The following is a 16013-nucleotide window of genomic DNA, read 5'->3' on the forward strand; positions in this document are numbered from 1 at the left end:
GTGAAAAGTTAGCGAGAAAAGATCTAAAGAGCGGGCTAAAAAGAGCCAGAAGGAGACATGAGAAGTTGTTGGCGGACAGATTCAAGGAAAATCCAAAGGCTTTCAATAAGGTATATCAGGAATAAAAATTTGCGTATGTTACGACAAACTCCAATCTGAGATAGTAATGGAAAGTTGCGTGTGAAATCTCAGGACATAGAGGAAACTCTTAACAAATGCTTCTCGTCAGTACTCACATTGGAAAAGGGCAATGTCAGTGAGAATAAGGAGATACAGGCTACTAGACTAGATGGGATTGAGGTTGACAAAGGTGAAGTGTTAGCAATTTTGGAAGATTTGCAAATCGACAAGATCCCTGGGCCTGATGGGACTTACGTTAGCCTTCACTAGGAAGCCAACGAGGAGATTGCAGAGACTATCGCTTGGAGCTTTATGTCATCATTGTCAACATGAGTAGTGCCATATGTCTGCAAGGACAGCAAATGTATTCCCTTCTTTAAGAAGCGGAATCAGAACTCGCGAGTAATTATAGGTCACTGAGCCTTGCTTCATTTGTGGGTAAAATATTGGAAAAGATTTTAGAGGTAGGTTTTATCATCATCAAGAACGAATCATTTGATGAGAGACAGTCTCAAGGTTTTGTGAAGTTTAGACCGTGCCTTACTTAACTTATCAATTTCTTCTAGAAGGTGAAAAATCCAGTGGACGAAGGTAAAGTGGTTGATGAGCTGTATATGGAATTCAGTAAGGCGTTTAATAAGTCTCCACGCGGTAGGCTGTGACTCAAAATATGGAGTTTCCGGATTGAAAGTGATCTAATGAATTGGATCAGAAATTGGCTAGCTGAAAGAAGACAGAGTATAGTTGTTGATTGGAAATGATCATCCTGGAGCTCAGTGACCAGCGGTGTGCTGCAAGGAATTGTTTGGGGACCACTGCTGATTGCCATTTTTATAAAAGGTCTGGATGAGGGCGGAGAAGGTTTGGTTAGTCAATTTGTCGATGATATTAAAGTAGGCAGTTTTGTGACCAATGTCGAAGGATGTAGTGGGATACGAAGAGGCATAGATAAGAGGCAGAGCTGGGCTGACAAGTCGCAAAAGGTGTTCAATGCAGAAAAGTGTGAGGTAATTCATTTCGGAAGAAGTAATAGGAATGCAGAGTACTAGGCTAATGGTAAAGTTCTTTGATGTCTCGGTGTCCAGGTGCATAAATCCGTGGAAGTTTCCAACCAGTTTGATAGGGTTGTTTAGAAGGCTTACGGTGTGATCATTTATTGGTAGTGGGATTTGTTTCGGAGCCACGAGTTCATGCTTCAGCTGTACAAGACACAGGGAAGGCCGCGCCTAGAGTATTGCATGCAATTCTGGTCACCACAATATAGGTAGGATGTGAAAGCTTTGGAAAAGGTTCACTAGAGATTTATTGGGATGTTGCCTGGTATGGAAGGAAGTTCTTATGAAGGAAGGCTGAGGGAACTGAGGTTGTTTTGTTTGGAGAGAAGAAGATTGAGGGATAACATATTGACATGTAAAAGATAATCAGAGGATGAGATAGGGTGGACAGTGTGACACTTTTTCCTCGGATGGTGAAAGCCAATGCGAGGGAACATAGTTTTGCGTTGACGGTTGATAGATCTGGACAGATATCAGGGTTTTTTTATTCACTCAGAGTAGTAGTGGCGTGAAACAGTAGTAGACTCGCTGACTTTAAGGGAATTTGTAAATGCTCATTGGACATGCATAAGGATATTAATGGAACGGTGCAGGTTTGATGGACACCAGATTCATGTCAGGGGTCGCACAACATCAAGGGCCAAAGGGACTGTTCTCCGCTGGAATATTTTATGTTGAATCTTCTCTGTTCAACTTGTCCCACTCCATAAAATCCTGTTCAGCCTATTGACTGATTGTTTTTTTTATTTCAGGGATCCAAATGGGGCTGACTTTTTGGGCAAGTAAGATCCCCAATATCCTGTGGATCACAGAATGGAAATCATAAGAAGGCACTGACGATTTCCAATGAGGAAACGATCTGCCAAGAGGCAGGTTTGAACTGCGAGGGGGGAACTAACCATGGTTCACAAAGCGTTAGCACAAGCTGTGTCCCTGCAAAGAACAGCAGCATCACTAGGATCACGTGCACTTATAGAGCAACACAACCCATGCTGCCCATTACTAAGGGCTATCTCCTCTGATCATTGCGCGTGGAATTAATCACCAGAAACTCATGATCTGTGAAGGCGGTCGCTCGGCTTTCGTAAGTTTCATCAGATGCATCAATTTTTAAAAATGACGATTCAACAAATATTGTTTTTTACAGTCCAATCGTTAGTTTTGTTTCGTAGATTGTGCAGCCTGTTAACAAACAGTGACTGATAGTAGAACCTCGAGGTACAGACTGATCTTGTCGTAGAGTCAAAGAGATTTAAAGCACAGAAGCAGACCCGTCGGTGGTACACGTCCATGCGAACAAGATATCACAACCCAATCTAGTCCCACCTGTCAGCATCTGGCCCATATCCCTCCAAACCATTCCTATTCATATACCATCCAAACACCTTCGAAATGTTGCAATTGTACTAGTCTCCACCACTTCCTCTGGCATCTCAGTCAAAACACGTGCAACCCTCTGAGTGAAGAGATTGCCTCTTAGGTATCTTTCATATCTTTCTCCTCTCACCCTAAACCTATGCCCTCTAGGTATGAACTCTCCTACCCGATGGAAAAACGCTTGTCTATTTATTCTATCCATACCCTTCCTGATTTTATAAAGCTGTATAAGAACATCCCTCAAACTCCGACGCTCCAGGGAAAACAGCCCTAATCTATTCTACCTTTCCCTAACGCTCAAATCCTCCAACGCTGGCAACATGCTTGTAAAACTTTTATGAACTCTTTGAAGTCTCACAATTTCATTCCAATAAGAAGTAGACCAGAATTGCACGTAATATTCCAACAGTGTCCTAACCAATGTCCTGTAAAGCCACAACATGTCCTCCCAACTACTGTAGTCAATATTCTGAACGATAAAGGACGCATACCAAACGCAAAGCAATGAGACTCCCAAGGAGGGAGAAAGCGAGCAAGGCAGTCCAGGAGGGAAGGAGTGAGCGTGTCTGTGCGGAAGAAAGCAAGTGAAGGAGTGAATACAGTCGGGACCCAGCGGGGTAGACAGCGAGCGAAAAAGTGAGACTCGGGGGAGGGATGGAGCAAGCTTGAGAATAAATGAGACCAGGAGGGAGGGAGTGATATAGCCTGGGTTGGAAAGAGCGAGCGGATACGTGAGACCAGAGGGTGCCCATGTGGGAGCCAGGGAGCTATCCGTGAAACGGAAGGGAAGGAGGGAGCGAGCCTGTGTGGAGAGAGTCAGTGATCGAGTCAGACCAGAAGGAGCGAGCATGAGAGCCTGGGATATAGAGCGCGAGCAAGAAAGCGAGACCAGGAGGGGTGAGTGAGCAAACCTGAGTGTGACAGACCGAGCAAACAAGTGTCGCAGTGAGAGATGCAAGCTATGAGACTGTGTGGGAGAGCGCGGGCGAGGTCAGAGAGAGAGTGCGAGCCAGCCAACGAGTTGGATCAGGTGGGTGGGAACAAGCAGAGCTGGGTAGGACAGAGCGAGTGAACATTTGTTACAGTGAGGGAGACAACGATCGAGACTGTGTTGGAGACTTCCAGTGATTGAGCGCGATGAGGAGGAAGGGAGAAAGTGGGTATGGGTGGAAGCGAGTGATCAAACATGTTACACCTGGAGTTGAGGAGCACAGCTGGATGGGAGAGAGCAAGCGAACGTGCGAGACCAGGAAGAAGGAAGCAAGCAAAACCGTGAGATTATGAGGAAAGGAGAGAGCGAAACTAAGTGGGAGAGAGCACGTGAGCAAGTGAGATCAGAAGGAAAGTTGCGAATGAGTAGGTTTGATAGAGAGCAAGCGAGGGGGAATTACTGGGAGGAAGGAACCAAGCGAGCGAACGAGACCAGGAGTGAAAGAGAGAGCCCACTGGATGGGAGAGAGTGTGGCAGCATGTGGGTCTGGTAGGGAGCGAGGGAGCGAGACTGTTGAAAGACCATAGGCAAACAAGCGAGACTGGGAGGGAGAGAGCTTGCGAGTCTGAGTGAAAGTGTGTGAATTAATCAGTGAGTACAGGTGGATTGTAGGAACGACCGAACGAAAATATGAGAACGGGAGGGAGGGAAAGAGCGAGCCTCGTTTGGAGAAGTCGAATGAATGAATGAGACTGGGATGGTTGGAGCAAGTATTTGTGTGTGTGTGTGTGTGTGTGTGTGTGTGTGTGTGTGTGTGTGTGTGTGTGTGTGTGTGTGTGTGTGTATGTGTGAGTGTGTGTGTGTGAGAGAGAGAGAGGGAGAGAGAGAGAGAGAGAATGAGTGAGACCAGGAGGCAGGGAGCGAACGATTCTGAGTGGGAGAGAGCGAGCATACGTTTGAGACTCAGGGGAGGAAGGACGCTATCAAGGAGCCCAGGAGGGAGGGAGCAAGCATATTTGTGTGGAAGAAAACAAGAGAGTGAGTGAAAATTGTTGGTAGCCTGCGTGGTAGACAAGGAGCGAACGAGAGAAACCAGGAGGAAGGGAGTGAACCTATGAGGGAGACAATGATTGAATAAGTGAGACCGGAATGGAATGTATGAGCGTGCCTGAGTGGGAGAGAGTGAGTGAATTCCTGGGATCAGAGGGAGGGAGGGAGTCCATGTTTGAGACAGCGAGTGAATGAGTGAAACAGGAGGGAAGGAAGGAGTGACCCTTGGTGGAGACAGTGAGTGAATGAGTCGCACCGCAGAGAATGAGCGTGCGAGTCTGGGGTGGAGAGAGCCAGTAAATTAGTGAAACCAAGAAGGAGGGAGGGATCGAGCGAGTCCGGGTAGGATAGCACGAGCAGGTGAGCGAAAGGAAGGGAGGGACGGCGCGAGGCTGTGTGGGAGAGAGAGGGAGAGCCAGAACAGAGGGAGAGAGAGAGCGAGTCTTGGCGAAAGACGGGGAACAAAATTACGAGTCCGGAGACCCTGGGTGGGATAGCACGAGCAAGTGAGCGAAACCGGGAGGACGCGAGCTGGTGAAACAACGAGGGTGCAAATGAGTGAGACTTGGTTGGAGAGTGCAGGCAAGTGAGCGAGACCAGAAGGGAGGGAAGATGTGAACAACAGGGATTGCTTGGGAGCGAGCGAACCAGCCTATGTGGGAGCGAGCAAGTGTGACCAAGACTAAGTCAGCGAGCAAGCCTGAGTGGGAGAGAGCGAGTAAACTGGGTAAGGGAGGCTGCGGCCTGTGCCAGTCACAGCGGGTGAACGAGTTAAACCGAAGGGAAGGGTGTGACCGAGTCTGAGTGAAGCTGAGAGAGCGAATGATTGAGATTGGGAGAACGGGAGCAATCACGACTGGGTGCATACGAGTGAGTGTATCAGGGAGAGTGGGAGAGAGGAAGAGATTGATCCTGGATCGGAATGAGCGAACGAACATGTAAGACAGACAGGAAGGGAACGAGCGAGCTGGGTGGGAGTAATAGAGCGAACAAATAAGACCTGGAAGGAATGACTGAACCGACCTGGGTGGCAGAGAGCATGCAAACGAGTGAGACTGGGCGGGAGAGGGAAGCGAGCCTGCGGGGGAGGGAGCAAGCAAAATAAAAAATGGAGGGAGCCTACGTCGGAGACAATGGGCGAATGAGGGAGACCAAGAGAGATTTAGCGAAGGAGCCTGTGAGGGAGAGAATGAATGAATTAGTGAAACCATGAAGGAGTAAAAGCATTGTTTCTCCTTTAACTAACTTCTGCCTTATTTGTTGTTTGCTTCTGCGCAGCCATCCGATGTCCAAGCAGGCATTGAGTTCTGAAGCCAAAATTTAATACAGGGAGTGGCATTGGCACGCTGAACAATGGACAGAGACACATCAAGTGGGCAGCTGTAACATTGAAAACGTTCTGGATCTCCTTGCACACCAATCAATGAAAGCAATATTACAGGAGCAGAAAAAAGTTAGGAAGGCAAAGTGTAAGATGACCTTCATTTCAAGGGGATTTGATTGCAGGAGTTAGGGTGTCTACTGCAGCTGTTCAGAGCCTTTTTCAGACCTCATTTTGAACATTGTACAATCTTAGCCTCCTTACATAATAAAGGACAAACCTGACTTTGACTTAGTGCAGTTAAGATGACCAGACCGATCTCTGGGATGATAGGCTTATGTGAGCAGAAATTTGCATCAACTGGGCATGTATTCAATGAGGTTCAGGAAAATGAGTGGAGATCTCAGTGAAGTGCATTAAACTCTGACAGTGCAAGGCAGATGGGAAACAGAGATCATAATAGCCCTGGCTGGGACGTCTAAAACATGAGCCACAGAATTAGATACAGACACGCGATTTTACACTGAGATTAGAACAAATGTCTGTACCCAGAGATTGGTAAACATTGATAATTCTCTGCAACGTAAGGCTGATGAAGCCAAGGTTATGAAAATAAATAAATATTTCCCAAAACTGACGGGATGGGGAAAGAGCAGATGCATGGTGTGGAGACAGAGGCGCAGTCATCATTATATTGAATGAGGTACAAGTTGTTGGATCGAAGGGAGTACGGCAGTTGAAATTTCATATTTTCCGGTGCTCATTCCTGATACATGAAAATAGATTGTGTGTGAAATGTGCATTGAAGAGATATTCGGCTATGAACGAGAATGGAGGAGGCTCAATGTGTTGAGTGAACAACTCCTTTCCTGGTGTTGTAGTGCAATCTGTGAGAAATCTCTCTAAATGTTATCACAAGCTCTCAGGTGTAGGACGGACGCCACTGCAAGGTCGACTGGACTGTGTTTCCGTTCCCTTTTCCGATCCCGAGTCTGCGGCTGCGTGTTGATAAGGTTTTATCCTCTAAGACCCCGGAACAGTTTAATGCAATTGAGTTTTCTGCTTGGCCGTTTCAGAGACCATTGAAGAGTTTATCACAGATCTGTGTGCCTGGAGTCACCTTTAGGCCAGACCAGGAAAACATGGAATGTACATTGGGGAAGTAAATTGATATTTATAATTGACAATGGCTTCAATGTCGGTATTACTGACACCACATTGTGCATCTCGATCTTTTATTAATTGTTTTTATCTTCCACCAGCTGCCAGAACATTAGCCTGGGTGGAATATTAACCCATTGATATTTCGAAAAAAGCATTATCTCCACATGGGGACCTATCAGCAACCACACTGAGCAGGTTATTTCTGTGCTGCTTAACAGCTCTGTCAAAAAGAGCTGTCGAAGTATTTGACTAGCGGAATGGGACTGAGGGAGTGGTAATTTGTTAGACTGTAATTATTCTCGTTTTAGGAGACTGGAAGTGGTTTAGTAATTTTCCACGTTGCCAGATCGAGGTCAGAGTTGGAGCTGGAACGTAACAGCTTCGCCAGGGAAATTACTTGTTGTGCAACACAAGTCTTTAGTCCTATTGCAAACATAGTGTCAGGGACCAATGTCTTTACCGTACCTGCTGTGTTCTGTTGTTTAATCCTGTCACCTGCAGTGAATCAAAATGATTGAAGACTGTCATCTCTGATTCTGTGGGCGTAATGATGAGGGTAATTCTGGCTGAGGATGTGCATTTGCCACTACACCCTTGCCATTTACAGTGATATTTAGGGCTGTTCAATTGTTCATGACGGGATATTTTATTAACCATCTGCTCCAGTGGGTTGTTTAATGGTCTATCACCTATTTTGACTGAATGTGACAGGAGTGCATCGCTTCGATCTGATCTGTTGGTTTTGGGTCATCGTCCCCTCGCCATCAGCTGTTAGTCTTGCTGTTTGGAATATAAGCAGTCAAGTGCGGCAGATATAATAGCACGTTATCATGTTTAGGTAAAGAAGAAGGGCTTATGCCCGAAACGTCAATTCTCCTGCTCCTTTGATGTTGCATAACCTGCTGCGATTTTCGAGCAACACATTTTTCATCATATTTAGGTACACATGTTTCTGATCCTGATATGCTCATCCACACACGTCACTGAACCATAGATTGACATGATGGAAATGGTCGACTGAGGGGATTATCCAGGGCAAAAAGTTACAGATTATGCTGCAATGCAATTCTGCTCCTGCTGCTCCTGCTGTAGTCTACAGTACCACATGAATACCCATTTAGAGATGCAAGTTCTGCAAAACAGTTCTGCTGTCTGTACTCAATTCACACTGGGACCCGTTCACCCATCGTCCATGTCCTCAGTGACCTCCTCTGGTTTCTGATGTGGCGATTCTTCAATTTTAATATTCCCATTCTGACAAGGGTCCCTCCATGTGGTAATATCACCAAGTTGTCACATTTCTGAAATGTATTTAACGTTTTCATCTGAATCCTTTCCCCTCAGGTACTGCCATTTTCCGTGTTTAAAGTTAATGTTTTTACCTCTTTTTCTCTCTCTGAACATGGCGAAGAGGTTTGTGGTGTCAGTGTTTCCAACCCTATGTAGGTTTAGAACCCATTTGTGAACCTTGTGTTATCTTTCTCTTCCCGGTGTATGTTGCTCCATGTCGGACAGAGCGTTTGAGTATTTTTATCACACGTGTTTGAAACTTATTGAAAAACAGAAATTACTGGAGAAACGAAGTACATCTGGCAGTACCTGTGAAGTGAAATTGGATTTAATTTTTCGGTTCCTGTAACTGTTCTTCAAAGTTCCCAGTGTTTCCACCAATTTTAGTTTTTGTTTCAGATTTCCAGCGTCCACTGGTCTTTGCTTTATTGAAAATATGTTCTGTGACTTCCCAATTTTGAAGAAACCCAGAGGGTCTGGCAACATCAGCAGAGGTAGAGAAACAAACTTAATGCTTCAAGACTAGTATAACATTTCGTCAGAAGTGTATGGAATTGGAAAGTGAGATTTTTCGTATCTTGGAAGAGGTGGAAGGATAGTTGATGGGAAACAGAGTGTTTGGAGGACCAGTGCAAAAGAAAAGTGGGCTTTAATATATCGTGAAAGAGAAACAGATGCAAAATAGTGTAGTTAATGCGTGAATTGAGGCAATTGATTCTCTGTATTGATTGCAAAAGAAATAAGGCATGTTCACATGGACCCCAGGAGGCAGAGTATTAAAATGGAGAACACTCATAATACTGAAAGGCTATGACGTTATGGGATTGTATATTAATTCCTACAGGCTGAAACGTAGCAAATTGAGAAGTGAGGAGCTACTCGAGCTTGCGTTGTGCCTCATTGGATATTTACAGCAGCCTGTATTTTCTTAAAATCCCTGTACTGTAGAAACAGGCCCTTCGGCACAAAAAGTCCATAGCGATCATCTGAAGAGTATCTGTACCAAACTCATTCACCTCCCCATTACTATACTTTGACCCATGAATAATGCACCTGATCGAATGATCCCTGAAAACAATGGGCACTTTAGCATAACCAATTCAACTACACATCAAATCTGTGTTCTGAGGAAGGAAACAAGAACACGAGGAGGAAACCCACTCAGACACGGAAAAAAAGGTGCAAACTCCACACAGATGGTCGTCCAAGAGTGTAATCGAACAGTGGTCCCTGTTGCTGTGAGGCAGTAGAGCTAACCACTGAGCCACCGTACTGCTGAAAACCGAAATATTACCAGGCCATAAGATTATAGGAGCAGAAATTAGGCCATTCGACAGATCGAGTCTGCTCCACTATTCGATCTTGACGAATGGATTTTCCTGATGAAGGGCTTATGCACGAAATATCGATTCTTCTGTTCCTATGGAATAAATGAAAGTTAATTTGGCAGTGGCAGAAGTGCAGGGAAACTGCCAGATGGTCTCTTGGTTGCAAAGAACCATGAGATGGATGGTATATTAAATAAAGGAGAGACGCAGAGTATTGTGCAGGAAAACTGCGCAATGGGTTGAATAGATCTATAACGAATAGATTGATTCAGATAAAATTCCACGTGCTGTAAGTAAATTCCTCTGGTTACCGCACTCCCAAAGGTGACTGTACGGCAAGGTAAGAAACGTTCTGCACATGCCGTGCTGGCACATGTAAACTAAAAATAAAGTTACAAAAGAAAAGCAGGGAATTGATATGGAAGCCATTGCAGCAGTTATGTCGTTAACCTGGTTTTGTTATGTATGTCCGGGGACATGTTGAGGGCTCCAGTGGTAATGGTAGTGCATTGTGATAGGCTGGTTAAGTAATTGCAAGATGAGCTAATGCTGAAAGTGATGGTGTTGTAATATGATAGGTTAAGTGTGATGGAGGTAACCAATGTGGCAGATGATGATTACTTTAGAAAGCTAAAACAAGCCAGCATAATTGGTTGTGTTAATGTTGGACGATAAGTGAGGGATCAACCAATTGCATAAACTGGAGGAGAACAAAGACCATGTAGGGAGTCATGGAAGACAATTTGCTGAAACCCACAGCTTTGATTTTGCAACATTTAATTTCATTTCGTGAAGCGTTTTCTGCATCTCCTGGTAATATGTCATAGAACATTGAGAGTTTCTTTTTTCAACAACAAATTTGGCACCCCAGATGGGACCGGGAAAAGACCTTTTCCTCTGAAAAGAGGCTGCAGGTGCAGGGCACTTCCCAGTTGAACCGAGTGCTCTCCTGAGACAGACAGGGCTGGCCATGCACAAAAGAAAGGGTAACCGTTTTACTGCTAATTTGATCTTTATTTTGTCAAATAAGGAACTTTTTCGGGATCAGAGACATGTAAAGAAAGCTGCTAGTGGGTCACTCTGATCCAAAGAAACAGAAGGTTGATTGAGAATCTAAATTTGAGCAGACAAGGAAGATTGTTCAGGAAAACCGCGTAGGGGGTGAGTAGAATAGAATAAAAAGTTCAAAGTTTGTGCGAAGACTTGTAGCTCGGGTGCTCGTTGTTGTGGTTCTGTTCGCCGAGCTGGAAGTTTTTGTTGCAAACGTTTCGTCCCCAGGCTAGGCGACATAATCAGTGCTTGGGAGCCTCCTGCGAAGCGCTTCTTTGATGTTTCCTCCGGTGTTTATAGTGGTCTGTCCCCGCTGCTTCCGGTTGTCAGTTTCAGCTGTCCGCTGTAGTGGTTGGTATATTGGGTCCAGGTCGATGTGTTTGTTGATGGAGTTTGTGGATGAATGCCATGCCTCTAGGAATTCCCTGGCTGTTCTTTGTCTGGCTTGCCCTATGATAGTAGTGTTGTCCCAGTCGAATTCATGTTGCTTGTTGTCTGCGTGTGTGGCTACTAAGGATAGCTGGTCGTGTCGTTTCGTGTCTCGTATGCGGATTGTTAGCTGTCTTCCTATTTGTCCTATATAGTGTTTAGTGCAGTCCTTGCATGGTATTTTCTACACTACATTCGTCTTGCTCATGTTGGGTATTGGGTCCTTCGTTCTGGTGAGTTGTTGTGTGAGCGTGGCTGTTGGTTTGTGTGCCGTTATGAGTCCTAGGGGTCTCAGTAGTCTGGATGTCAGTTCCGAGATGCTCCTGATGTATGGTAGTGTGGCTAGTCCTTTTGGTTGTGGTATGTCCTCGTTCTGTGGTCTTTCTCTTAGGCATTTGCTGATGAAGTTGCGCGGGTATCCGTTTTTGGCGAATACGCGGGTATCCGTTTTTGGTGAATAAGCTAGATAATGAACAAGTGGACATCAGAGAACCCAGAGGTGAACCAGAGCAGAGTTCAGTTTTATGATCCCACAGTAAAAGATGTCTAGCACAGAAACAGACTTTTTCGGTCCAACCGATGTCAACCAGTTCTTGCGTGTGTATCTGTGAGAGAGAGAAGCTCTGCTTGCAGAATATCTTTATTTGTGTCAGTGTCTGTGAAAAAGAGCAGCTCTGCCTCGCAACAAGTTTTTGTATGTGCCTGCGTATGTGAGTGAGACTCTGGCTTGCGGAAAGTCTTTGCGTGTGATCGCGTCTGAGAGAGAAACACTGCTTGCAGAATGTCTTTGTGTGCGTCTGTGTCAGAGAGAGGGCAGATCTGGCTTGCAGCAAGTTTTGCGGGTTTGTGTGTGTGTGCGCGCGCGCGCGAGAGAGAGAGAACGACAGAGAGAAAGAGTTTTCAGAGTTTAACCACTGTGATATGGTTTGTCTGCATAACTGTTTATTGGTTTTTAGATGCCTGTGTTTTGTTCCCCCGGATATCAAGATTAGAGGGATGTTTTAATTTTATTTTGCATTGTAAGAATTTAAGACAGCTTTTCTTTAAACAAGATTTTCAAGGAACGATCAGTGGTGAATGCATGATGCAGATGCTGTCTTAGAATGGTTTAGGCTGAACAAATGAGAATAGACTTTTTAATTCTTTAAAACTAAGTAAATTCATGGACTGTTGCCATTGGCAAGGGACGAATGCGAGTTGTAGAGCAGGGAATGTCTATAGTAGGCTCTGCCGTACTTATACTGAATAAGGGAGTGAATTGTGAGGCCAGAGGTAATAGATTAGCTGGACTAGAAATTTTGTCAGACCGAATAACGGGACTGCAGTGGGAATCTTGGTTAAGAAATTTTCAGCAGTAAGACACGGATTCATAAAAATTTCTGGAAACTGGAAAAGGGGAACTAAGGATTTGTTAACTAAATGGTCGCAACAAGGTACTTTTGATGTGAATCTGTGCAGTGAAAAGGAAGGGTTAATTAAGAGTGACAGAACTAAGGATAAATCAAAAGAGTCAATATGGAATAAGGAACAGGAGTTAAAAATTTTAAGGCTGTATGGCAGTTTAGTGCAGGTTTGAGGAAAGCCTTACAGGCTTGAGTTACAACCAGGGGGTGGCAGAGAACTTAACGAGCAGTTTTTGCAAACAAAGGCTTTGGAAGAGAAAATCTCCACGCCTTTGGATATGAAGGCTCGGCAAGGGAAGGCCCTTATGCAACACAGTGGCTCAGTGGTTAGCACTGCTATCTCCCAGCACCAGCATCCCAGGTTCGATTGCAACCTCGGATGACTGCCTGTGTGGACTTTGTACATTCTCACCGTGTCTGCATGGATTCCTCACATAGTCGAAAGATGGCAGGTCAGGTGAATTCGCCATGGCAAATTGCCCACAGAGTTAGGTGCATTAGTCAGACGGAAATGGGTCTGGATGTGTTACTCTTCGGATGGTCGGTGTGAACTTGTTGGACCGAAGGGCATGATTTCACACTGCAGGGAATCTAAACTAAAATAAAACACAGATTTTGACGTTGGTAAAACCTCCCACCCCAACCAGTGGGGCTGAATAGAATATCACACATATTCTGTAATAAGGGGGACAGTAGGGAGAGATGGGACGTGGATTTGAATGCAGCAAATCCAGAGCTGAATGTGTTAAAAATAAAACGAGAGTCACAACAGGCGTGAAGGCAAACTGAACTGGACGCTTTACACCTGGAAGAAGACGGTTGCGAGATTTGATTCAGACATCGTGCACGTTAAGAGAAAAAAGAGACATGAGGCACATCTAAGTTATTTCAGGAATGTTGTGCGGAGGCAGGCAGAGAGTGATGAGTGGAGGGGAGAGGAGGAGACAATAACACAGGCAGGAAGATGGAAAGTGATACAAGTAAGGTTAGAATTGGTATCTGATTAGGAAGCACAATGTCGCAATTTGAACAAGGGAAAGAAGCTCTCACAGGGGAAGATGCTGTCATTTGGGAAACAAGTGTCTGCAAAAGCTGAGAATTGTGTTGCCCAATTTGCATGATGGTGTATGAAAGTGGATTAGTGTCATTGACGACGAAACTACAGCACAGTTGGCTATGGGGGAGTTGAAGGCACAGGTGGTGAGAATTAAGAAATTAAGAAAGACAATGGACTGAGGCCGCCTGAAGAATGTTGTGAACAATCCGATGATTGATGGCGCTCGGTTTGAACGAGTAAAACATAAGGTATGACAGGCACTTATGCTGTTACCAACTTAAGGTCGATCCAGACGCTTTGAAACGGGATATCTTGGGAGATACAGGAAACCCAGCACCATCCTTGGAAAACCAGTTGAAAAGGTAAAAGCTTGAAACAGAACAAGTTGTGGAAGATAGTCAACTGTTAAACCGCAATGTTCTGGATTGCTACTGACGAGGCAATTCCCCTCAAGTCAAATCTACGGTAGAGGAGGTAGTTGGTCTAACAGCCATGGCTCGCCAGGAATTCAGATGTCATGTAGTCCATGTGGTTGAAAGATACTGGAAAGATAAAAAGACGCTGGCTGAACAGCTGGAGTAGTTGCAAGGACAGTTCACACAAATGCTGCTGGGGGAACATAAACGGACTGAAAGAGTGAAAACCAAAAGAATGCCGCCTTTCACTACTGGGTTGATTGGCACCAATGGAATGAATAATATGCTGGTCCAGGGAGAACCCCCAATGCCAACTGACAAGGGCCACAGAACACCATACTTATAATAACTGTTTTTGGAGATGCATTTCCACAAATACCATGCCAAGGGCAATATGAAATCATTTAACAGCCGAGACGGAACTGGGTTCTCTAACAATAAGGACTAATAGGTATGGTGCGAAGTCATATTCAGAGAGTAAAAAGAATAGTGTGTTAGGGTGTTATCAACCAGGCCATTTATGAAGAGATTATCCATACTGTCCCTGGCCCTAATGGCCCTAAGATGGACCTATGATTCAGAGACTTCCACCTGAAATGTCACAAATCCTTACAGGCCTGTTAGGGCCTGTAAGTCTGAACAGGATATGATAGGGCTGCCCAGAGAACCCAAGTGTAAAGGCGCTTTACCCTGTGATGTCACGGGACGCTGAACAATAACCTATTTTACACTTTAGCGTAGAAGGATGGTTGACGCCTTGGATGATGGATACTGGAGCTACTTATAGTTGTGTTTAACCGTAATATGCGTCCCACCGTCCAATGTCAGGTAAATTGATTAAAATTGAAGAGTTCTTGGTGGACCGCAGTTGACAAGGTTTACTTCTCCAGTAAGTTTACAAACGGGTAGTAAAATAGTCATTTTGCCTTTATCAGCCTCAATGGAGACACCAATTAATTTGCTAGGTAGGGACGCTTTACTGAAGTTGGAATTAGAATTGAAATGTATTCCGAAGCGATTTAGTGTAGATGGAACGAATTCTCAGTTGGTGTTGCAGGACTCCAGTGAGGCAAATATGTTTTGGAGAGGAGACAGATTTGTTTATGGTTGGGAAACTTGGGGAAAATGGAGGAAAGATGCTTTAGCTTTACTGCCTTTGGCTGAGCCACCCAAGTCTGTGATACATTGCACAGTGAGTTTGGACGAGATTCAGAGTAAAGTATTAGAGGAGTGGTGTCACTGTGAGGTTTTAATCCCGCAGCATTTACATAGTGAAGCTATATTGATAGGAAAACAGCGAGCAGCATTGTGGATAAGACAAAATGATTGTCTGGAGAAATGGAGCAGTATGACAGGGATTGCGCCCCATGTGAAACTGTCGTTAAATGAGGGGCATTTGTCCAAGGATATGGGACCAACGACGAAGTATGTTGAAATTATTAGTGATTGGTGGATGATGACACAAGGGGTTTGTTAACCTGGCGATAGTAACTGTGTTTAAATTGTGGTGTGTATAGATGGGAAACAGGAAGATATTGACGTGATATCCCAACGGAGAATGCCAATGATACCTGGAGAAAGTGGCTATCCATTTGATTATTGGTTGGATGCATTGCCAGTTAGCTTATGGCCACAACATGATATGGATGTGTGCAGCATGAAATCAGCGAACCTAGTGGCAAAAAGATTAAAACCGGGGGCACATTTACCTAGAAGATCACAACATCCTTTGAAACCAGATGTAAAGGATGGGATAGCACCAACAATGCAGGGAATCCTGGAAGCAGGAGTGCACAGGGAACCATGCAGCCATTCGACTATCCATTGTTGCCTGTTCCAAAAGCGGAAAAGTCTAAACGGAGACTGGTACATGATTTGAGGGCGGTTAATGAGGTGGTGGTGGATTGGACAGCAGTCGTACCAAATCCACACACATTGCTGACTATCGCCTGAAGTAGATTGATTTTCAATGACTGACATGTTCAGCCTACATTAGTGTTCCACTGGCACAGAACTGTCAAT

Source organism: Chiloscyllium plagiosum, unplaced genomic scaffold, assembly GCF_037043375.1.
Source record: "Chiloscyllium plagiosum isolate Xiang-an unplaced genomic scaffold, Cpla_swu_hap1 HiC_scaffold_50, whole genome shotgun sequence".
Lineage (NCBI taxonomy): Eukaryota > Metazoa > Chordata > Chondrichthyes > Orectolobiformes > Hemiscylliidae > Chiloscyllium > Chiloscyllium plagiosum.